Raw genomic sequence first — 23,329 nt, 5'->3', positions numbered from 1 at the left:
AGGAAGTTCGAAAATTATTCAATCTGAAGAAAAAGAGGAAAAATAGTGAAAAAATAAATAGCTCCAGGCCTTGTGAAACAATATTAAAAGTCCAATAATGTATTACCAAGTAAAGAGAATGAGGATGTTTTTTCCTCATTCCCCGAATAATTTAGGAAACAATAATAAAAACTTTCCTATACAAAAGGCCCCAACTTATGATAGCTTGATTTAATTTTTTTTCAATTTTGTGGTGGTATAAAGGTGATAATCCTTTAATAGAAACCAAATCTTTATTTTCATCTATTCCTGGGCTAGGGATATGCTCTACATTATACTCTGAAGCTATTGAGCAGTCAACTCTCCATCATGTTGGCTTTGGAACTGACTTTTTCAATAAGTGCAAGACATAAAATCAAGAATCAACAAATGGGATAGTATCAAACTAAAAAGCTTCTTCACAGCAAAGGAAGCAATCAAGAATATGAAGAGAGAGCCTACAGAATAGGAGAAAATCTTTACCATACACACCTCAGATACAGCATTCATCTCCAGGATATAAGAGAACTCCAAAAAACCTAACAGCAAAAAAAATCAAATAAACCAATCAACAAAGGGGAAAAGAACTGAACAAGCACTTTACAGAAGAAATATGAATGGTCAAAAATATGTAAAAAATGATTAAAAATGAATTTCTAGCAATTAGAGAAATGCAAATTAAAGCTACACTGAGATTCCATCTCACTCCAGTCAGAATGGCAGTTATCAAGAATACAAGTAACAAACCCGTCTCAATTTCAAGAGTCAAATAAACCACAACACAATAATACTGGGTGACTTTAACACACCTCTCAAACTACTGGATAGAGCCTCCAAAGAAAAACTTAATAAAGAAACTATAGAAATAATTGACAGACTGGCCCCAAGTGCACATGACACCAGATATCATCCTGGAGGAAAGAACATCTTGGTCCTGATGTCTGACCATGGAGATGTGAGCCTCCCACCCAAAGACAAAGTGAGGCTCTGACCCATTTGGGAAGTACCATGGAGGTGAAGGAAGACATTCCACCCCCTCTATACTTCCTCTCTGGAGTTGAGATGATCCCAATGGCATCCATTTACTCTGAGCAAGGCAACATTGAATGCCTTCATCCTCTATAACAAGTACATCATGCTCTTTATTGAGAAACTACCAAAGCATCGAGATTATAAATCAGCTGTTATTCCTGAAAAGAAAGATACAGTGAAGAAATTAAAGTAGATTGCATTTCCCAAAGCAGAACAGCTGAAGGCAGAGCTGTTAAAACCATATACCAAAGAATATACACAGTATAATGAAGAAAAGAAGAAAAAAGCAGAGGGATTTACCCAGAATATGGCTATCCAGTAAGAATTGGAAAAGGAAAGACAGAGGATAGCACAGCAGAAGCAGCAACAGATGGAACAGGAAGAGTTCCATGCCTTTGAAGAAATGATCCAGAACCAGGAGCTAGAAAAAGAGCAACTGAAAATTGTACAGGAATTTGGGAAGATGGACCCTGGCCTAGGTGGCCCACTGGTGCCTGACTTGGAAAAGCCCTCCTTAGATGGGTTCCCCACCTCGCCTGTGTCATCCACACAGCTTTCAGACTGTAACACAACTGAAAGGCCAGCTAAGCCACCAGTGGTGGACAGATCCTTGGAACCTGGAGCTCTGAGCAACACTGAGAGTATTCCTACAATCGGTGGATTGTGCCATGTGGTGTTGCCCGGGAGGCTGTGTCTGCAGTTTCTCCAGTTAGCCGGTGCCAACACGGCTCGGAGAGTACAAACGTGGAATTCTCTTGGAAAACTGAGGAGGAATGAATTTACCAATACCCCTGTTCTCATCCCCAAGCAAACTGCTGGGTCTGATTATTGCAACACAGAGAATGAAGAAGAACTTTTCCTCATACAGGATCAGCAGCGTCTCATCACACGGGGGTGGATTCATACCCATCCCACACAGACCAACTTTCTCTCCAGTGTCCACTACACACTCACTGTTCCTACCAGATGATGCTGCCAGAGTCAATAGCTATTGTCTGCTCCCCCCAAGTTTCAGGAAACTGGATTCTTTCAACTAACTGACCATGGATTAGAAGAGATTTCTTCATGTCACCAGAAAGGATTTCATCCCCACAGCAAGGATCCACCTCTGTTTTGTAGCTGTATCCACTGACTGTTGTGGACAGAGCAGTGACTGTCACAGACCTTTGATGAGAATTTGGCTCACACACCGTCTGAACACTCTAAAGCCATATCAATGTCCTGTAGCCCCTTAATTTAAGCTTCCTAGAAAGCTATGGAAGATTTTTAGACAGAATAGGAAGGTAACAACACCTGGGGAAGAACTGATTTTTTTATTTCTGATTTAAAAAGAAATAATTGATTATATTTTTTAGGCCAATCTGGAAAGGGACATAACATCAATAAAGCAACTAACTCAAAAATTAAGTCCAAAGAATGGTATGAGGAGCATCCATATGTCCTTCTTTCTGGATTCACCAAGTGTTAACCTTTTTTTCCTCTAAGCTATATTATAATTTATTTGCCAACTTGTTTATAATCTACCTTTGAGGGCATCTATGCATAAATTTGGAAGCCATATAAAAACCTTTTCAGTTTTCCTTTGGTTTATGAGAATATTAATGGAGCTTATTACAAGGGTGAGAGACATCTCACTACATCTGAACAGATAGTGAGACTCATAAACCCTGAAGAATGATTTTGTCTGGAATTGTGTTTTTTAATAAATATTTCAGGATATATTTCCTCTGCAATAAAATAGCAACTTATAAAAAAGAAACTATAGAACTAAATAATATAATCAATAATTTAGACTAAACAGACATATAGAATATTTCATCCATCAATGAGAAAATACACTTTCTTCTCAGCATGGATCCTTCTCTCAAATAGATCATATCTTATGCCACAAAGCAACTCTTAGCAAATACAAAGAAAATAGAGATAATACCCTGCATTCTATCAGGCCATAGTGGACTGAAATTAGAAATCAATGATAAAATAAAAAATAGAAGCTACTCTAACACCTGGAGACTAAATAATATGCTATTGAATGATGAACATACAGCAGAATAAATCAGGGATGAAATTTAAAAAATACTTAGAGGTAAATGAGAATAGTGATACAACATATCAAAGTCTCTGGGACACTATGAAGGAGGTGCTAAGAGAAAAGACCATTACATTGGGCTCATTCATTAAAAGAATAAAAAGTAAGTGAATAGATGACCTAACATTACATTACAAAGCTCTAGAAAAAGAAGAACAAATAACACCAAAAAGTGGAAGACAGGAAATAATTAAAACCAGAGCTGAAATCAATAAAATTGAAATAAAAAATTGACAAAACAATAAGATGGTTCTTAAAAAATAAATAAATTGATAAACCTTTAGCCATGCTAACGAAGAGAGAGAAAACTCAAACCATGAAAATTCATGATGAAAAAGGGACTATCATGTCAGACACTACTGAAAAATAGAAGATAATCAGAAACTATTCTGAAAATTTATATTCTAATAAAATACAAAAATCTTGAAGACATCAACAAATTATGACCTACCCACACTGAATCAGGAGGAACTACACAATTTAAATGGACCAATTTCAAGCAATGAAATAGTAGATACCCTCAAAAGCCTACCAACCAAAAAAAGCCCAGGACCAGACAATCCTCAGCCAAGTTCTACAAGACCTTCAAAGAAAAATTAACACCAATCCTCCTCAAATTATTCCATGAAATAGAAAAGGAGGAAACCCTTCCAAATTCATTCTATGAAGCTAATATCACTCTAATACCAAAACTAGACAAAGACACATCAAGGAAAAAAAACTTCAGACCAATATCCCTGATAAACATAGATGCAAAAATTCTCAATGAAATTGGCAAATTGCATATAAAAACATATTACAAAGATAGTGCACCATGATCAAGTGGGGTTCATCCCAGGGATGCAAGGTTGGTTCACATACAGAAATCAATAAATGTAATTCATTACATCAGTGACTTAAAGACAAAAATCACATGATCATCTCAATAGATGTACAGAAAGCATTTGACAAAATACAGCACCCCTTCATGTTTAAAACACTAGAAAAACTAGGGATAGTAGGAACATACCTCAACATTGTAAAAGCTACATAGACTAAACCCAAGGCCAGCATCATTATAAATGGAGAAAAATTGAAAGCATTCCCTCTAAGAACTGGAACAAGACAAGGATTCCCACTTTCACTACTTTTATTCAACATCGTCCTTGAAACTCTAGCCAGAGCAATCAGACAGATGAAAGAAAGGGAGAAAAATAGGAAAAGAAGGACTCAAACTATCCCTATTTGCCTACAACATGATCCTATATCTAGAAGATCCAAAAAATTCCACCAGAAAACTTCTAGAACTAATAAATGAATTCAGCAAAGTAGTAGGATATACAATTAATACCTGCTGGATGCAGTGGCACTCAGGCAGGAGGATCGCAAGTTCAAAGCCAGCCTCAGCAATAGTGAGGTGCTAAGCAACTCAGTGAGACCCTGTCTCTAAATAAAATGGGGCTGAGGGTGTGGCTCAGTGGTTGAGTGCCTCTGAATTCAATCTCTGGTACCACTCCCCCCAAAAAGAAAAATTAACACCCATAAATCAAATGTGTACCTATACATCAGTGATGACTCCACCAAAAGAAAAATTAGGAAAACTACCCCATTCACAACAGCCTCAAAAATAAAATAAAATATTTTGGAATCAATCTAACAAAAGAGGTAAAAGATCTCTAAATGAAAACTACAGAACATTGAAGAAAGAAATTGAAGAAGACCTTAGAAGATGGAAAGATCTCCCATGTTCTTGAATATGCAGAATTAACACTGTCAAAATGGCCACACTATCAAAAGTGTTGTACAGATTTAATGCAATTCCTATTAAAATCCCAATGATATTCTTCATAGAAATAGAAAATGCAGTCATGAAATTCATCTGGAAAAAGAAGAGGCCCAGAATAGCCAAAGCAATCATTAGGAAGAAAAGTGAAGCAGGAGACATCACAATACCAGACCTTAAATTACATTACAGTGCTATAGTAATAAAAACAGCATGCTATTGGCACCAAAACAGACACATAAACAAATGGTACAGAATAGAAGACACAAACACAAACCCACATAAATACAGTTATTTTTGTACTTGACAAAGGTGCCAAAAACATACATTGGAGAAAAAATAGTACCTCTTCAACAAATGGTATTGGGAGAACTGGAAATACATATGTAGCAAAATGAAATTAGAATCTTATCTCTCATCCTTCACAAAATTCAACTCAAAGTGGATCAAGGATCTAGGCACCAGAACAGAGACCACGTGCCTAATAGAAGAAAAAGTGGGCCCAAATACCTACCATGTTATCTTAGGAACTAACTTCTTTAACAAGACTCCTAAAGAAAAAGAAATAAAATCAAAATCAATAAATGGGGGGAAAAAGAATAAATGGGATGGAATCATACTGAAAACCTTCTTCACATCAAAGGAAATAATCAATAACATGAAAAGAAAGCCACAAAATGGGAGAAAATTTTTACCACATGCACCTCAGATAGAGCATTAATCTCCAGGATATATAAAAAACTAAAATAAAATTTAAAAAAAATAATATGATAACACAATCAATAAATGGGCTAAGCAACTGAACAGACATTTCACAGAAGAAGAAATACAATCAATCGACAAATAGATGAAAAAATGTTCAACATCTCTAACAATTAGAGAAATGCGAATCAAAACTATACTTAAGATTCCATCTCACTCTAGTCAAAATGTCAATTATCAAGAATACAAGCAACAATAAATGTTGGTGAGGATGTGGGGGAATAAATAAAGCTGGTGGGACTGCAAATTGGTGCAATCACTCTGGAAAGTAGTATAGTGATTCCTTAGAAAACTTGGAATGAAACCACCATTTGGCCCGGTTATCCCACTCCTTGGTCTATACCCAAAAGACTTAAAATCAGCATACTTCAACGATGCAGCCACATCAGTGTTAACAGCAGCTCAATTCACAATAACCAAGCTATGGAACCAACCTAGATATCCTTCAACAAATGAATGGATAGGGATTCCACCTCTTGGGTCCCCTTCTTCATCCAGGGAGAAGTCTTTTTTGCTGTCCTTTATTTTTTATTTGTTTATTTATTTATTTTTATATATTTTTATTTTTTAGTTTTCGGCGGACACAACATCTTTGTTTGTATGTGGTTCTGAGGATCAAACCCGGGCCGCACGCATGCCAGGCGAGCGCGCTACCACTTGAGCCACATCCCCAGCCCCCTGTGCTGTCCTTTAATAAAGCTTTTACTTTCCACTCTAAACTTGCCTCAGTATGCTTCTTTGGTGTTACACTTCAGGATTGGGGAAGCAAGGACTCGTCACCAACCACACATCACTCAAATGGCCCTCCAGCCTGTTACTTCTCAATCGGACTTCTATCATGGACCACTCGATAGACCCGATTTTTAAAAAGGGGGACTCCAAAACTGCTTGCTCAACACTGCCCCCTTTCAGCTCAAAGAAGCCAGAATGGTCATCACCCCCTTTCCTTACAGCAGTAAGGAGTTCCCAAAATTAGAGAGGGGAATGAAGCCAGATTTACAGATAAGTAGTTAGTGTAGTTCGGTAAATCAGGTCTAACATGGAGTAAAATCGAAAATGAAGGTCATATTGAGAATGGAGTCCAGGAAAAGGGGAATTGAAAATGTCCCCAAGGCCCAGAGCCCATCCCAAGGAAATATTAATGAAGCAGCTCCCAGCAAACACAGAGATGCTAATCCAAAAGTCCTTCCTGCCCAGATTACTCCTTCAGCCCACCTGTCTCCCACCCTTTGGGCCTTCCCAACTACATTCCATCATTGCAAGATAACAGAACTAGGGACAGGAATGCGGGAAAGCTGAAAGAAGACCTTAGCTATAAAAAGGGGAAGACATCACCCATCTACAGATTCCACCTCTTGGGTCCCCTTCTTCCTCCGGGGAACTCCTTTCTGCTGTCCTTTAATAAAGCTTTTACTTTCTATTCTAAACAAAACAAAACAAAACAAAAACCCACAAATGAATTGATAAAGAATGTGGTTTATATACACAATGAAATATAACTCAGCCATAAAGAAGAAAGAAATGATGGCATTTGCTGGTAAATGGATGGAACTAGAGACAATTATGCTAAGTGAAATAAGACAGTTCCAAAAAAGCAAAGGCCCAATGTTCTCTCTGATATGTGGATGCTAACCCACAACAAGAGAGGATGGGAAGAGGAAAAATAGAAGTACTTTGGATTAGACAAAGGGGGATGAAGCCAAAGGGGTGGGGAAGAGAAAGGAAGGACAGTAGAATTAATTGGACATAACTTTCTTATACTTGAATACATGACCAGGGTGATTCCACATCATGTACAACAACAAGAATAGGATCCTAATTAGAATAAGTTACACTCCATGTATGTATAATATGCCAAAATAACTCACTGACACACGTCTACAAAGAACAAATTAAAAAAAAAAAGATTGAAACTCAAAAAACGAAAAGGAAAAAAAAGATACTGAGCAGTGGCAGCAACCTCAGCTCCCAGTCACCTACACAATCATGAGTGTAAACAACTAATAGTCTTCAGGGTGCTGTATTGCTAAGCTATGATGTTAGGCATGTTAGATATGTTAAATTGGTTAGATTGCAATGTTTTCAATTGATCTGGATGTAACTCCATCTCAAGTTGAGGGACATTTGTGTTAGTCAGATATAAATGTACCAATTAAAGAAAGTTGAGTGAAATCTAAGCAGGGTAACCAAGACACATCATAGTCCAATGGCCAAAAGCCATGAAGAGAAAATCATGAAAACATTATATACCAGAGAATAATAATCTGAGTGACTGACTTTAATATGCAACTTATGGAGACAGTAAAATGTGTTTTAAATGCTGGAAAAAAAATTGTCAGTCCAGAATTGCATATCCGATAGAAGTATCTTTCAACAGTAAAAGCAAATGGATGACCTTTATGGATTAAGAACATGAAGATAATGTGTTATTAGCTGGAGATACTGTAAGAAAAGATACAGGAAATTCTTCAGGCTGAGGGTATGAATACGAAGATGGAAATTCGCCTTCAGGAAGGCATGAAGAATATCAGAGATGGCAAATATCTTAATAATATAAAAGACTTTTACCATAAATTTCTTTAAAATTGTTTAAATTGAAAATTATAATTTCTTGTGGAATTTTTAATACATATATAAGTAATACATATGATAGGTGTTGCACAAAGACTGAAGAGGCTGGGGAAGCTCGTGTGTCTTCAAGGTTCTACCTTTCACATAAAGCGATGATACAAAATAAACTCCAAATTAGACTTTGAAGAGTGATAGATGCATACTGTCATCCCCAGAACACCCATCAGTAATTCAGGAAGAATAATGAAAAGGACAATTGATGTAACAGAGTTCAGGGTCAGGGGTGTGGCTCAGCATAGAGTGCTCGTCTAGCATTATGTAAGGCCCTGGGTTTGATTCCCACATACAAAATCATCACCATTCTCCAAAAGATAGAAGAGGAATATAGAAACATCAAAAAGCAAACCCTTCTGTAGTTTCCCTTTGCTCCCAGAACAAAAATCCAGAAACCCTCCTTGGCCTGGTCTTGCCAACCTCTCCAGCCTCACCTCTCCCATCCACTAAGCTTCTCCTCCACATTCAAATTTCTCTCCACTCACCCTTTTCTGTCAGCTCTTCCAGGGACACTCTCCCCACCATCCTTCTACCAGGCTAACTCCTGAACATTCTTCAGGTCTCAGCTCAGGTGACTTCAGGAAGCCTTTCGGGGCCAGGATGCCCTCCTATGTGGTCCATTGTGCCCCAGATATCCTCCCTCACTCCAGTCACCTGGTCTCTGAAATCTCTTCTTTACTGCCTCTATTTCCCTGAAGTAAGACTCAGGAGGGCAGGGATATGGCCTGTTTTGCTCAGCATTCCATGCCCTGGACTTGCTCGGTGCTCAGTAGGTACCAAGTGCTTTGTCAAGTGACTAAAAGAGTGAGTGAATGAGTAGAGAAGGCCGATTGGTTAGTTTGTTGGAGGAGAGTTCCTGTGCTGGGAATGAGGAGGGGATGCTACCACAAAAAAAGAATGCAGAGAGAAACTGAAAGCAGGAGAAGCTGCGCTGGCAGGAAAGAAGGCCAAGGTGTCATGTCCTCCAGGTTCAACCATGTTGTCATAAATGGCAGGATTTCCTTCTCTTCAAGGCTAATAGTGTGTGTGTGTGTGTGTGTGTGTGTGTGTGTGTGTGAGATGCATTTTATCCATTGATCCGTGGAGGGAAACTTAAGGATTTTCCCCATTTCTTAGCTATTGTGAATAGTGTGGCAATAAATGTGGCCTAGGTGTCTCTTCATTTCCTGTCTGACTTCATTTCCTGTGTGTCCGTATCCAGAGGTGGAACTGCTGGATCCTATGGTACTTCTATTTCTAATTTGCAGAAGAACTTCCATACGCTCTTCCATAATAGCTCTATTAGTTTCTCCAACAGTGCGCACAGGTTCCCTTTTCTCCACACCCTTGTAACACTTGTCTTTTGGCTTTTTGATCATAGCCATCCCACTGGGTGTGAGGTGACATCCCATTGTAGTATTAATTTGCATTTCCTTTAAATCCCTGTTGGCCATTTGAATGGTTTCTTTAGGAAAATGCCTGTTCAGGTCTTTTGCCCATTTTTAAATCAGGTTACTTGTTTCTTAGTTTGTATTTTGCTATTGAATTGTATAAGTTCCTTACATATTTTGGATATGAACCCATTACTGGATGTATGGTTTGCAATTATTTTCTCCTGTTCTGTAGGTTGCCTTTTCATTTTGTTGATTGTTTGCTGTGCAGAAACTTTTTGATTTTTAAAAAATTTTTTCTCTTAAAGCTTTATAGTTTGTTTGTTTTATAAACATCATAGTTGGGAGAAAAGTTTTTGTTTGATGCAGTCTCACTTATTTTTAACTTTTGTTTGCTTGTGCTTTTAGTATTATTTGCTAAGTGGTGGGGGAGGGGCGGGGAGCAGACACAGAAAGATACATACTGCATGATCTCACTTATATATAACACTAAAGAGTTGAATTCATACAGAGTTCTCTCTAAAGGATGGTTATCCGGGTTCTGGGGGTGGAAGAAATGGGGAGGCATCAGTCAAAGGGTAAAAACCTTCAGTTTTAGGTTCTGGGACCAAATGTACAGCATGGTGACTATCATTAATAATAATGTATTATATACTCAAAATCTGCGTAGAGACTAGACAGGAAGTACTCTCACCACACAGGCACAGAAAAGGTAACTATGTAGGGTGATGGACATGTTGATTAGCTTGATTGTGGTAATTATTTTACCGTGTAGGTACATATCAAAATATCATTCTGTGTACCTCAAGTGCCTGAATTCAATTTTTATTTTTCAATATAACTCAATAAAATTTGGGGAAACAATAACCTTCAAAAAGGGGGTGGGTGGGTGGGAAGAATTCCAAGATGTATCACTGAACAGTAAAGAGCACAAAGCAATATGGGTAGTGTGCTGCCATTGTGAGACAGACTGGTCCACCTGCTGAAGGTCGCACAAGAAGGCCGTAACTGTGGGTTTCATTGTGTAGGGAGAGAAATCTTTTCAATTTGTACAATGCTCAAGTATTGCTCATTTAAAATAAATAAAGTTAAAATCAAAAAATAAATTATAATTAGAATAAGATATATTCCATGCTTGTATACCAAAATGAACTCTACTATCATATATAACAAAAAGAACCAATAAAAAGAAATCACATGGGCTGGGGTTGTGGCTTTGGGGTAGGGTGCTTACCTAGCACGTGTGAGGGCCTGGGTTCAATCCTCAGCACCAAATTAAAAATAAATAAATAAATAAGTTAAATATTTTTTAAAAAATCACACAAAAAAGAATAAATTACAGACAGGCATTTCATGTGCATTGCTGGCCATAACTGGAAAAAAAATTACATGTCTGTAATAGCATTCTCCAGAATGTATGTGTGTGTATGTGTATGTGTAAAGATTTATTAAAAGGGATGTGCTCACGTGATTGTGGAGGCTGACCAGTCCCAAGATCTACAGAGTGATCAGCAAGCTCAGGAGAGGTCGGTACAGCTCCAGCCTGAAAGCTAGACACTTAAGATCCCAGAAGAGCTGGAGCTCCAGCTCAAGTCCAAGGGTAGGAAAATGCAATACACCTATTGGAAGGAAACAGGCAAGAGATATTTTGCCTTACTCAGGGGAGGGGCAGTCTTTTTATTCTATTCAAGCCTTCACCTGATTGGGTGAGGTCCATCCACATTAGGGAGGGCAATCTAATCTGCTGGGTTTACTGATTTAAAAGTTTAATCTCCTCCAAAAACATCAAAAATAATGTTCAACCAAATATATGGTCATCCTGTGACCTACTCAAATTCACACATGAGGGGCTGGGGTTGTGGCTCAGTGGTAGAGCACTTGCCTAGCATGTGTGAGGTGCTGGGTTCCATCCTCAGCACCACATAAAAATAAGTACATAAAATAAAGGTATTATGTCAAAAAAATATTTTTTTATTCACACATGATATTAATCGTTGCAGTGCCCTACAATAAGGCAATAATGCAGTCATTCAAGTGTTAACTTGGAAGTTCATGGAAAGTAAGCATGGTAGGGAGGTAAATGGAAAACCAAATCACAGAACACTAGGTTGTACCTGAAACTGCACCATGAAATGTGCATACTCACAAGTAAAGATTGGAAGGAAACAGGAAGAAGTAAAACCAAAAGAGTGTCTGTGCTAAATTTTTGAGATTATGGGAAAGAGTTTTCCTTTAATTTCTTAATACTATAATTTTTCAAATTAAAAAAAAACAGAAATCATAGGTGTAGGGGTGAAATGGAGGATGAAGCAATAATAATAAGCTGTGCTGACATGTTGTAGCAGATAGCCATTAAATAACTGAGTAACTGATACTGTCTTCCCTTGGTTCCCCCCAGAAGCAGCGAGTGATACAAAATTCAAGTGAAGGCTATTTACTGGGGAGGCTATGGCTGGTAGGAAAATGGGGGAGTGAGACTGGGTGGCCAGAAGCTAATGCAGGGTGCTTTAATGAGAAGGTTACCACTAGAAGCAACTGAGTCATAGTCCACAGGGGACCTCTGGGAGAAAGCGTGGAATAGGCCTCAGGTTTGTGTCATTTGGAGATTCAACAAGGAGGTTTAATCTACCAGCTCCCACTTATTATTGGTCAAAAGGGCTGCTCCTGTGGCATCACCTGTTGGGAGTCGCCCGGGCTCCAAAGACTAACTTCCCCATCCCCCAAGAGGAGCCGTCTAAAGGTGAGACCTGCTGGCTCACATGATCCTTACCCACCAATCAGACTAGCCCTGCTGGCTCACATGATCCTTAACCACCAATCAAAAAGCACCCCATGCTAACTGTCAAACCCTTCAACCATTAAACTGTCATAACTGTCAAACCACCGCCCCCCCCTCTATAAATATGCAGAGCTGTTCCTCAATAAATGGGCATTTTCTCCGACGGCAAGCCTTGATCCTTCTTTCATTACCTCCATGGCATCTCCAGCCTGCCCCAAACAGGGGTGCCTAGTACCTCTGTGGCTAGAGAGAGCCCTGAGGCAGAGTCACGGGTGCTTGCTGTGAGAGACTGTGGCATGTAAAGGAACAGGGAGTACTGAGGGGGCGGGGTGAGTCACTGACAGCACCTGCAGGGCTTACCATTCCTGAACACCTGTGTAATCCAGGCACTTAGAGAACATTGGCTCTGATCCCCACAAGAGTTTTACACAGTGAAGCTCAGAGAGCCTGTGATGTGCTCAGTCAATCTGGGCAAGGTATAGAATCAAGTAAGAGACTTGAACCATAAGCCCAAGATATTTTTTCCTTTCTTTTGCTGCTTCCCTAAGTAAACTCAGCATTGCAAATTTCCTAGTTGGACCCACCCAAAAAGTCAAAAAACCACCACATCAAGGTCAAGTCATGCAACCAATAAATATTAAAATCTGTAAGAGAAAGTCAGCAAGGGAAAGAGAACATCTACCATGACAGAAACACCAAGACCTGCTAAGACTCTGATCAGAGGAAAACCACACTTCGCATTTTCCAAAAGGTTAAAGAAGAAAATTATCACTATGGAAGGAAATTTGTAGGCGCTATTAGAAAAGCAAACCTAATTTGTCACTCTGTCTCTCAGAATCTGTCAATGGCTCCCAGTTGCCTCCATTGTAATTCCCTTAGTAGAACATACAAGGGCTTTAAGATTCAGCTTCTGCCAACTTCTCCAGCTCATCTTCCACCACCCTTAGCCATATAAAATTACCTGCAGTCCCCAAGTAGCCCATCTCAGTCATACCTCTGAGCCCTTTAAGGGTTGTTTTTACTACCTAGAATTCCTTTTGCATCTCTACTCTGACTAATTCCTACTTATTATTCAAGGCTTGCCTTAGTTGTTACTTATTATAGCAAAGTGTCTCAATCTCTCTGTCTGTCTCTCTCTCCCTCTCTCTCTCTGCACTGGAAATTCAACTGGAGTATGACTCAGTTGCTTCTAGTGGTAACCTTCTCACTAAAGCACCCTGCATTAGCTTCTGGCTACCCAGTCTCACTCCCCCACTTTCCTACCAGCCATCGCCTCCCCAGTAGACAGCCTTCACTTGATTTTTGTATGCCTCCTACATGCTAGGCAAGTGCTCTACCACTGGGGTACATACTTCCCATCCCAGCCCCTCTACCTTTTTTTTTCCAGTTTATGTTTATCCTTTGTCTATTTTAGCATATTTTACACCTTTAAAACAAAATTTGCACAATACATGTCAATGTATCTCTGAGAAGTTAAACAGTTATTTAAAAAATCTAAGTGCTGGGTGCAGAAGTGCTTGCTGATAATCCCAGTGGCTTGGAGGGCTGAGGCAGGAGGATTGCAAATTCAAAGCCAGCCTCAGAAATTTAGCAAGACCCTAAGCAACTTAGTGAGAACCTGTTTCAAAATAAAATAAAAAGATCTGGAGAGGTAGCTCAGTGATTGAGTGCCCCTGAGTTTAATCCCTGGTATGAAGGTTAAAAAGAAAAAAGTAAAAGCTAAGCCTATATCTTACCTGTGCCATTATCATCTGACAAATGAAAGAAAAGCCAAACACTGGATTACAATAACCCATCTCAGGAAAATTTTCCAATTCAAATTAGAAGGGCTCCAGTTTATCAACCTCTCTCTCTCTCTCTCTCTCTCTCTCTCTCTCTCTCTCTCTCTCTCTCTCTCTTCCTCCTTTCTTTATTTCCCTCTTTCTTTCTTTGTACTACTGGTAATTGAACCCAGGGACACTTAACCACTGAGCCGCATCCCCAGCCCTTTTTGTTTTTTGAGGCAGTGTTGAGAGCCATGTATAAATTATGGGTTAGTTTGTGCCATTAAGGCAGGGAAGCCGCTTTTCTGGGAACTCCTGGGTGAAATTCCCTGGTTGGAGAAAGTTCAGATCATGCTGGCGCCCTGCCTTAGCTCACAGCCTTAGGAACAAACACAGCCGCCAGGAGATGGGTGTAACCTGCCAAGACCAAACAACCTGTTTACTTCAAGACCCCTGCCACGAGGATGTGGGGGAAAAGGCACACTCATACACTGCTGGTGGGACTGCAAATTGGTACAGCCAATATGGAAAGCAGTATGGAGAATCCTTGGAAAACTGGGAATGGAACCACCATTTGACCCAGCTGTCTCTCTCCTCTGTCTATACCCAGAGGACTTAAAAACAGCATACTACAGGGACACAGCCACATCAATGTTTACAGCAGCTGAATTCACAATAGCTAAACTGTGGAACCAACCTAGATGCCCTTCAGTAGATGAATGGATAGGGAAACTTTGGTATATATACACAATGGAACATTATTCAGCATTAAAAGAGAATAAAATCATGGCATTTGCAGGTAAATGGATGGAGTTGGAGAATATAATGCTAAGTGAAATTAGGCAATCTCAGAAAACCAAATGCCAAATGATTTATCTGATTTAAGGATGCTGATTCATAATATGCTGCCGGGTGGGGAGGGGAGGATTAAATGAACTCTAGATAGGGCAAAAGGGAAAAGGAGAGAGAGATGAAGGGAGGGGGCATAAGGGTAAGAAAGATGGTGGAATGCGATGGTCATCATTACCCTAAGTACATGTAAGAAGACATGAAGGATGTGACTCTACTTTGCGTACAACCAGAGATATGAAAAATTGTGCTCCATATGTATAATATGAATTGTAATGCATTCTTCTGTCATACATAACAAATTAAAATTTTTAAAAAATAACAACAACAACAAAAGACCCCTGCCACACTGAAACCTTTGATGTACTTCTCCTTAAATAAAGGATTGGAGCCTTTTTCAGTTATTCAGGTCCAGTTCCTATCAGGGCTGGAAGACCTATCAGGTGTGCCCCCCCCCCTTTAAATCTAATTTCTGGTTTTGTCTTTTATCCCTTACTGATTATTTCAGGCTTTTTATTTTTCCAGGTGGTTCATACCTCTAAGCAGGAATCTGCTCTACTGGGGTGCTGGTTACCCCGGCATAAGACAGGGCCTCTCTAAGTTAGGGACTCACTAAGTTGCTGAAGTTGAGCTCGAACTTGCAATCCTCTTGCCTCAGCCTCCCAAGATGACAGGTGTGCACTACCTCACTTAGCTTTCAATCTTTAAAAAAATAAAAACAAACCTAAGTGATACATACAAGTATCTCTTACTAACCTTCCCCTGATACTCTAATTCTTTCACTTTGAGAATTGTTGATGAACAGAATAATCTAACTCTCCATCACTGGGATGATTTTGTATATTTTTTTTTGTAAATTATTTTTTCTGAGGTATATTTTTTGTAAATTATTAATTATAGATTATGAACATAGCAGTTTTTTACTTCTTCAAATATAAAATGGTCTCATTGAATATGTTTTAGCTTCTTCCCTTTAATTTAAAGATTATTCACGGCAGCTTCCACACCCAAGATGAGAAACCAGTATTCATTCCCTAGGGAGCTTTTTAAGACACCAGGCTGGGTGCCATCTCTATGTTCACAAAACATCTTATATACACACCTTTACATAACTCTTTTACACTGTTTTGGGAACATTGATTTAATTGTTAATTTAAATGAGATGTTAAGTAGCTTCCTCTATTTAAAGGGAACTAACATGTAGTAGGCTCCCCTGTGTTCCAGGCATAGTACAAATTATGTGAGGTAACTTTACCATCCCCAGGAGGAAAATGAGGACAATTTACCAAGTAACTTTTGAACTAGTAAATGATGAGCCATAATTCCAGGCCCCATCTGCTTGACAGGAGAACTTGCTCCTTCTATAAACTGTATTTCCTGCCTGAGGTAGAGAGGCTGTGTCTAAGCTCTGTATCCATACACTCAGCACAGTAGCTGAAACATAGAAGACCTACAATGCTGGGAGCCATTAGCCAAGTAGGTATGACAATTTCCTTGCCAGCGTACCCCATGTTGCAGTGACATTGAATGTAGGTGACCTTGCTCAAGGACCAGGGCGGATTAGGGTGTTCCTGGTTTAAGATAATCGGGTTTAGGGCGTTCCCAGTTTAGGTTCCAGGTTTAAGGTTTAAGATTATTCCTGCTGGGAATAGGGTGTATCCTGCTGCCTGAGTTCCCCTTGAGTTCTCACAGGATTCAGACAGTATTTTTTTGAGAGATAGAAGCCCAGTGGAGGTGGATTTGGGCAGAGAACGTGGATTTGGGCAGAGAACGTGGATTTCCCCAGAACGTGACTGTAGACGGCTGGTGTGAGTTCGGGAATAAAGAGTTGCTGTTTGAATCTACAAGCTGTGTGGTGGCTCGTGATTGTGTGCCCAGCCAGACTGCGGCATTTGTGCCCAGCCAGACTGTGGCACTACAACATTTTTGGAAGTGAACAAATGAGTCAAAGGAATAAGAGAAGCAATAAAAATATGAATGTATGTCATTGAACAAATTAACAATTAAGAACCACCAAGCCAGAAATCTAAATCTCAGGGTATTTGCACAGAAAGATTCAAAACAAATAAGCCACAAAACAATGCAAGAAAAACTAAAAGACTTAGAACAAAGATTAGAAAGGTCCAGGTGAAAACAATGGGGTGGAATGGGAGGAGGGGGTTATAGGAAATAGAAAAGGCTGACAATGTGGAAATAATCATCAGAGAAGTAAGTAAAGAAAATACAGCCAAAGCTGGAGTCAGTGGCACACGCTTGTCATCCCAGCAATGCAAGAGTCAAAAGAATAAGATGAATGGAAAAAAAAATAGGGCATTCTTTGTGTGATCATTTGTGTTCTTTTTAATCTCACTTTGAAGACAATCAGCTTCACAAAGATAGGAGTCACATCTCTCTTGTCCATCTTATCTTCAGTGCTTATCACAGTGTGTCACCTAAGGTAGGACTCAATCAACATTGTGCTGGATGAATCAAAGAATTTTACATGAGAAGACATGTAAAATCCCATTCAAATGGCACCAAAAATAGACCCCACTGTTAGTTTTGAAGAAGGGTTCCAAGAGGTGGAATCTATGCCCTTGAATCTGGAGAAGGCTTGTGAGTGCTTCATTCACAGAATCTGACACAAGTGGTGCTATGTGATAACTCAGGTTAGATCAGAAAATCAACCAAGCTTCCCGTCTGGTTTTCCTGGACTGCTCACTCTCCAAGTCTTTACTCCAAGAGCCCAGTCACCCTGTGAGAATCCCGGGCCAAGTGAAGAGACCCCATATAAGCACCCAGCTGACAGACACTGCCCAGCCCAGCATCATGTTATCCCAGACAGGCAACAGGCTCCTGATTAATGAGAACCCCAGGTGATCCATCTTCCTGCCACCAGAGTCTCCTTTCATGGAGATCTGGACATTGTGACACAGAGACAGGCCAGCCCTCCTGGGCACTCTCTGAATCAATGGCCCACAGAATCCATAAGCATAATGAAATGGTGGTTGTATCATGCTGTCAGGTTTGGCGTAGCTTGACATGTAATAATAGAAAAATCAGGACAATATCTATCTACCCCTTTTAAAGATACTCTGTGTCAGATTTTTGCCATTTTATAAATCCAGGATTTTATGAATCATAAGTAAAAAAGAAAAAAATAACTTTTAGAGAAAAAAATAACTTTTAGAGATGAAGGATAATAGTGAAGACTAATCCTGAGATGCTGGATAAGAAGAAGCCCTAAGAGGAAACAGGAGAGGACTGAGCTATTGCCTATTATTTAGGTTGTCTTCTCCTCTCTGAAGACAGAAGAAAACCAGTCATGCCCTTCCGTGGCTTAATGGATAAAAAAAAAAATGTGGCATATATACACAATGGAATTTTACTCAGCAATAAAAGAGAATAAAATCATGGCATTTGCAGGTAAATGGATGGCGTTGGAGAAGATAATGCTAAGTGAAGTTAGCCAATCCCAAAAAACAAATGCTGAATGTTTTCTCTGATATAAGGTGACTGACTCATAGTGGGATAGGGAGTGGGGAACATAGGAGGAATAGATGAACTCTAGATAGAGCAGAGGGGTAGGAGGGGAAGGAAGGGGGCAGGGGATTAGCAAGGATGCTGAAATGTGATGGACATCATTATCCAAATTGGGTGTCAACATACTTTATATACATACAGAGATATGAATAATTGTGGTATTTGTAAGTTATAAGAATTGTAATGCAAAAAAAAAAACCAAAGTACATGTATAAAGACATAAATTGGCTTGAACATACTTTATATACAAAGATATGAAAAATTGTGCTCTACATGTGTAATAAGAATTGTAATGCATTCCACTGTCATGTAATTAAAAAAATAAAATCAATTAAATAAAATGACCTACAAAAATCACACACCCTCAGAATTCCCATACTATCCCTGAACTGCATAGACCACCATAAGGAGCAGGGGAAAGCAATGAACACAAACACAGAGAATAAAAATAAAGATACAGATAGTCAAAAGAGGTAAGCAAATTTAAACATTAGCAAAGGAGGGATTTTAAGGTTGTAAACATAACTCAGCCTGGGGAAGTATTTTTCTTTTTTCTAATTGTAGGTCACCATTAATTAGTGGGTCATAAAATCAAATACTGGCTCTCAGCCCACTTGGAAAAAAAAAGCAATAAAATATACTAGAAAATAACAGAGTAGAAAACACTAGAGTTCATCCTAAGGATACTTAGCACGATTTGCTAAGTATTCTGCACAAGTTCAATGAATGGCGAGGGAGAAAGGGATGTGATGAATTCAGGAACTGGTTAGGATGTGTCTTTGTTTCCCTGGAATGTGATGATCAATTTGACTTTCATCACCATGGGAGGGTTAATGTTGAACAGTTGCAGCTAACATCAGAGCAAAGCTTAGTAAAATTTTATCTGTCGTTGGAAAAATTGTTCATTCCTAATGAATTTTAGATAAGAATTTTCAGAAAAGGCATTATTATATTGCAGTCTACTTTAAGATACAAATGTATAACATTTTAACTGAATGTGTACAAAATGTTTTAAAATTAATTATTTCATAGAAAAAATGATCAACTGAAAAATACAAAGGCAGGCTCAAGTTTAACGGCTGGACGTGGGGAGTGTAAATTATGACAAGATCCAGAAAAAATGCTTATTCTAGAAATGAGTAAATGCAAGACCATTTCAAATATGGTAATGGCAAATATTTGTAAACCACTGAACATGATCACGATGTACTCTTCTTACTAGTGTTCTCACAAATGAAAAGCTTAAGACCTTCAAAATAAGAAAGATGCTTAGCTGTGATAAACCCTTGAATATTTAAGAAGAAAATGATCTAAAGTTCCTTGAACAGTTCCGTAGTCATCCTATGACTGTTAGTCATAGAAAGCACCGTTGCCAACATATTTTAGTTGCATATTGTGTGTGCTCCCCTGTCTGTGATTAATGTTGGTTAAAACAAAACAACAACAACAAAAACAAAACCCAAAGGACAAACTCAGTCCAGTCACAACTCTAATGCGCCAGACTAAAGATCTCAGTCACCTCACCAGTCAAGGAATTGTAACCAGATAAGATGAAGGTAGATGGGACACACAATTGTTATTGGATTAAAGAAGTTATAAATACTGGCAATGACTCTCTGACCAGTCACAAAACTGAGGACTGTAATACTTAGGAACATTTCTTCCTAATTTCTGTGTATACTAACCAACTTTTCCTTCCCCCTGCCAGTGCCCTACCATATAACATAGGACAGGTTAATAGTAACCAACTTCACATCTCAGTATTTAAATTATAGGACATCAAGGGATTTGTAACTCAACTAAAGAATAAACTCACCCAGTGATAAATAAAGGGGCTTTGTCTACTCTTTTGGGAAAGGGCTGGCATGCTTTTGTTTAAATGATGGAAACTTATATCATATTAAGCAGAACCACAATTGTGTTATATTCTTTTCCTGGGAGTTAAGTATGATTATAAAAGGTATATACAGGGGTCAAGTCAACAAGGATGACTCTGGTGACTATGCCTTATATTGACTTGGCTAAACTCTCTTTTATTTAGCTATTTATCGCAGAATCCCTTTCCCTGCATATTTCTAACATGAGGGATTTGAAAGGCACAAGTGAAGCAGCAGCCACCCACTTTTATGAAGGAGGTCTGACATTTGGGGTCTTGGGAGGCACTGCTGCATTCCACCTGTGTTCTCGGCAGGCAGCTGTGCTGATGTGGGCAGCAGCCAGGTCACAGCTCCTCCAGATACTTCGGGGTCTCTTTTCAGCTTCACCAAATCCTGGGTCAGGGTTAGAGAGAGAGCAAGGGAGGGAGAGAGGACAGTTTAAAAAAGGGGTGGGGAATCTCATTGAAATAGAAGGGAAACTAATAAAAGAAAGGGATCAAGAGGGAGGGGAAGAGGGTAGGGCATGGGGAAGTGCTGGGGAACCAAATCTACCACATTATGCTATATTCACGTACAAATATACCACAACGAATCTCGAATATATATACATACATATGTATATAATTATAATGCACTAATTAAAATAGCACTAATAATAATGGAAGGACGATCAGTAGAGGAGAGCAAGCATATCAGAATGAGGGAAAGGAAAAGGGAATGAGATTGATGAAAGTACATGCATGTACAAATATGGCATAATAAATCCCACGGCTATGTATAATTATAATAAATGGATAAAAAAATTTTTAAATTGCACTCACTTCTCTGAAGGTCACCCCATAAATGAAGTTGGTGAGAGATCAACATGGGTTCCAGGGAAATAGTACTCTAGCTTGTTCTTGTTCTTGGGCTTCGAAACCCACCACCTCTTCTTGACTGCAGGTTGCCCTGACTACAAGCCCAGCATTAGATGCAGGACCACTGACTTATATAGACTGACTAACTCACCCGCCACCAATTATGTCAGGTCAAATGCTGGGAGCCATTAGCCAAGTAGGTATGACAATTTCCTTGCCAGCGTACCCCATGTTGCTGACATGTTGCAGTGACATTGAATGTAAGTTACCTTGCTCAAGGACCAAGGCAGATTAGGGTGTTCCCGGTTTTAAGATAATCATGTTTAGGGCGTTCCCAGTTTAGGTTCCAGGTTTAAGGTTTAAGATTATTCCTGCTGGGAATAGGGCGTATCCTGCTGCCTGAGTTCCCCTTGAGTTCTCACGGGATTTAGACAATATATATTTTGGAGATAGAAGCCCAGTGGAGGTGATTTTGGGCAGAGAATGTGGATTTGGGCAGAGAACGTGGATTTGGGCAGAGAACGTGGATTTCCCCAGAACGTGATTGTAGACAGCTGGTGTGAGTTCGGGAATAAAGAGTTGCTGTTTGTATCTACAAGCTGTGTGGTGGCTCGTGATTGTGTGCCCAGCCAGACTGCGGCATTTGTGCCCAGCCAGACTGCAGCAGTCAAACCCCTTAGATCTCCCAAAATGGCTCTGCTTCCCTGACGGAATCCTAACTGATATCCCTCTCTCCTGGGGCACAAGTGTGCCTCCTGCCTCAGCTTCTCAAGTAGCTGGGACTATAAGCGTGCCACAGTGTCAGGCTACAGTTGTACACTTCCATCAGGAAATGTCTAGTTGTCTCTGTATGTGATGATATAATAGTTACTGATTATCAATACCAAGATCATTATTTCATTATTGTTTGAAAAATAACAACACAGTTCTTCTTTTATTAGCTATACTTTTGTAAAGAGGAATGAAGCAGCTGTTTTATTTTGAGTGCAATTTATATAGGAAAGGCAGGATAAATACCTTTCCCCACCTTGTATGGATTCCAAAATAATGATCTGGTTCCCTAGCATCTTCCAAAGATGACCAACAAAAAAATTTTTTTAATACATTATGAACTTATGAGCATAATTGAGGAATCTAGAATAATTGCAGTTATTAATCTTATAGACATTTTGGAGGTATTTGTGCAGTTATGCTATTTTGGGGCAATAAATGACTCTTCAAATGAGTTCTGCATCACTTTAACACACCTGTGTGTTAAATGGTTTCCTTTAATGGTTTTCTTATTTTCTGAGTGTTTCAGACTCAATTCGAGACATGGAATCAACTGTTTCTCCAAAGAACACTAGTTTAAGTGTTAAATAAGTTTTGGAAAGAGCTAGAAAAAGCAACTTTTAATTTTTATTTTTTTAAATTTAGATTAAATTAATTTAACTAACACATAAAATTGTACATATTGATGGGCTACCCTGTGATGTTTTGATATAAGTATACACTGTATAATGTTTAAATCAGGCAAAACAAATCTGCCGCAGTCTGGCTGGGCACAATCAGGAGCCACTTGTCAAAAGAAACTAACTTTATTTTTAGAACCACACAGCCAAACAAAACAGCCTCTCAGGAAAAACCCTCAGAGGCCCAACTGCCACCACCGGCTTCCTACAAGCCTCTCTCTCCAACACAAGCCTCTCTCCACCTCCCACAATCTCCTGCTCTTGAGGCCGATTGGCTGGGTCACGTGGGCGGAGCCAAAAAAGTCCCCCAATGAGCAGCTCCATGGTCTGAAAGGGCAGGGAAACAGCCCAATGAGCATCACCGCAGAGGAGCCAATCAGCTAGATGTTGCTGGGCCGCTGTGAGCCAATCATCAGCCGGCAGCTGGAAGTTTGCTGGGGCCCCTTTGCTGTGGCTCTCAACACAACTCTATCTCCTCAAACAATTTTCATTTATGTTGAAAACATTCAGAATTCTTTTCTTATAGTTTGTTGAAATATACAGCATGTAATTGTTATTTATAGTCACCCTATA

The 23,329-nt window shown here is 39.3% G+C and overlaps 1 pseudogene; it reads left to right on the top strand.

Annotated features, from left to right (window-relative positions):
- The first annotated feature begins 955 nt into the window (after positions 1-955).
- On the top strand, positions 956-2,220 carry LOC124105365 (STAM-binding protein-like; annotated as a pseudogene).
- The last annotated feature ends 21,109 nt before the right edge of the window (positions 2,221-23,329 follow it).

This window comes from Marmota monax, unplaced genomic scaffold (genome assembly GCF_021218885.2).
Source record: "Marmota monax isolate L192 unplaced genomic scaffold, Marmota_monax_Labrador192_F-V1.1 WCK01_AAM20220418_F8-fsc00100, whole genome shotgun sequence".
Classification (NCBI taxonomy): domain Eukaryota; kingdom Metazoa; phylum Chordata; class Mammalia; order Rodentia; family Sciuridae; genus Marmota; species Marmota monax.
This window is presented reverse-complemented; position numbering and strand designations above follow the sequence as displayed.